This window comes from Myotis brandtii, unplaced genomic scaffold (genome assembly GCF_000412655.1).
Source record: "Myotis brandtii unplaced genomic scaffold, ASM41265v1 scaffold137, whole genome shotgun sequence".
Classification (NCBI taxonomy): Eukaryota; Metazoa; Chordata; class Mammalia; order Chiroptera; family Vespertilionidae; genus Myotis; species Myotis brandtii.
The window spans coordinates 102,477-104,617 of record NW_005354874.1 but is presented as its reverse complement, the minus strand read 5'-3'; the positions used below and the strand labels follow the sequence as shown (position 1 = coordinate 104,617).

At 45.4% G+C, this 2,141-nt stretch overlaps 1 long non-coding RNA gene across 1 annotated transcript in view; it reads right to left on the bottom strand.

The window, feature by feature from the left end:
* LOC106725109 overlaps positions 1 to 1,686 on the bottom strand; it is a 27,369-nt gene extending 25,683 nt beyond the window's left edge. The window contains exon 1 of the long non-coding RNA XR_001360981.1: positions 1,670 to 1,686. This is a non-coding gene — a long non-coding RNA (uncharacterized LOC106725109). The remainder of the gene's footprint in view (positions 1 to 1,669) is intronic.
* Positions 1,687 to 2,141: the final 455 nt, after the last annotated feature.

Genomic DNA, 2,141 nt, shown 5'->3' with positions numbered 1-2,141 from the left:
TTTTTTTTTTAAGTTGCAGGAAATAGAATGACTATGACAAATGGGAGGTGTCAGGTTGACTTTCTTCCATAATAAAAAACTGGTTAAAACTAATGCAAACTTTCAGGTAACGAGAGGCTTCACCTCTCAAGGGAGCTGCGAAGAGGAAAGACAAGAATATTTTGTATCTGGTATTGTCACAGAAAATACCCTAGATGCCTCATGGCAAACAATAATGAATTTCATTTATTAATTCATTTATCCCAGAAATATATACTTGTTGAGTCAGACCCTGTAGTAGATGGCAGACATACATCTGAGAAGATATTGGCAGGACAGAATTGAGAGTAATAGAGAACTGATGGTAAGTAGAGGAAAAGGGATAAGACAACGAATCTAAATCTTATGATTAAATGCTTTCTGAACAACAAAAATAGAAATATCTATAAAAATGGTAAAGACTGGCTAGAAGAAACAAATTTTTTTGAACGGAGCTGGGACTAAGAGAATGACATTTTGAGAGTATTGCCTGTGTAACAGAATACTAAACTCAGCATTTCCTATTATTTTGGAGTCTAAGTTGCTACACCATCTTCATAGGGCAAGTATGCCAGCCAGGAGCTGCCCCTCTGGCCCTCACTCTTATCACTTCAGCATAAAAGTGCCAGACTTCACAACCCCCAGCACCTGCCTTTCTTGCTGATGGATTTCTCTGGCTGCTGGTGCCTCCTCTGCCTGCACATATTCATAGCAGGCTGGAAGTGCCAGAGAATTGCGGAAGAGCATGCATCTCCCCCCACCACATGGGGGAGGTAAGGATGAAGTGAGAAGGCTGTGGAACACACCTTGGAAAACCTCACATGTGTCCATGACATTTAAAGGTGGGGGGACACAGAGGTTAATGTGCGACTCCTAGCTGGAGAAGCAAGGTCAGCATTTGAATGGAACTGAGGCTAAGTGGTAGCAAAGACATTGGTGGGTGTTTCCTGTGGACCAGCCCTACACCCACAGGAAGGACATAAGATTTAAGTAGTCGGGGTTACAAAGTGGCCATTATCCTTCCCTTCGTGTATCCACACCTTTGCAGTGTGCCTGCACAGCTTCTCCCATAGAGAATTAGAGTCTGTTTCCCCATCCACTGCACCTGGGCAGGCCTTGGGGCTCCCCTCATTCAATAGAATTCAGCGAGAGTGACACTGCACCAGTTCCAAGTCTGTGCCTTAAAGGACATTGAACACTTTGACTCTCTCAAGAACCCTTCCCAATGGGTCACGTGCATAAGAATGAGTTAGCCTGATGGAAAATTGGAGACTGCATAGACCAGAGTTTAAGTCAGACTCCTTGCCTCAGCCAAATGTCCAGACATGTGAGAACAGAGCTGACCGTCAGCTGATGATAGACAAATGAGGGAGTCCAGGGAGAGCAGCAGAACCACTTGACCCAGCCAAACCCAGCCCAAGTTGCTAACCCACAGAATTGTAGGCTAAATAATTAGCTGTTGTTGTAAGCTATTAATTTGGGGATGGTTTGTTACATAGCAAAACTTACTGATACAAAAACTGAACATACAATATTGATTATATTGGATTTTTTTGTATCTGGAAGATAAGACTATTTTTAACTATCTGAGAGTGAGCTGAAAAGTATGTGATTTGCTTAAGCTGGTGTCCAGGTTTGGGGGAAAAGGCACCTCAGAGGTAATCTCTCACCCCTTCACTTATATCCTTACCAGTTATATAAACTGTTATGCAATTTCTAGAATCTTTTTGAGTTACAGCACTTTTACCTGATTGCAAGTCTCTTGAGGCTAGAATCATGGCTGATCTATCTTCCTGGTGAGATATTATTACTGTACTAGAGTCCCAGTGCACGAAAATTTGTAACTCGGGTGGGGGTCCCTCAACCCGACCTGTGCCCTCTCGCAGTCCAGGACCCCTCAGGGGATGTCCACCTGCCGGCTTAGGCCTGCTCCCTGGGGAAATGTGCCTAAGCTGGCACTCATACATCCCTCTGGCAGCCCAGGAGCCCTTGGGGGATGTCTGACTGAGGCTTAGGCCCGCTACCCGCTGGGAGCGGGCCTAAGCCTCAGTCAGACATCCTTAGCGCTACTGAGAAGGTGGGAGAGGCTCCCACCACCACCGCTGTGCTCGCAGCCATCAGCC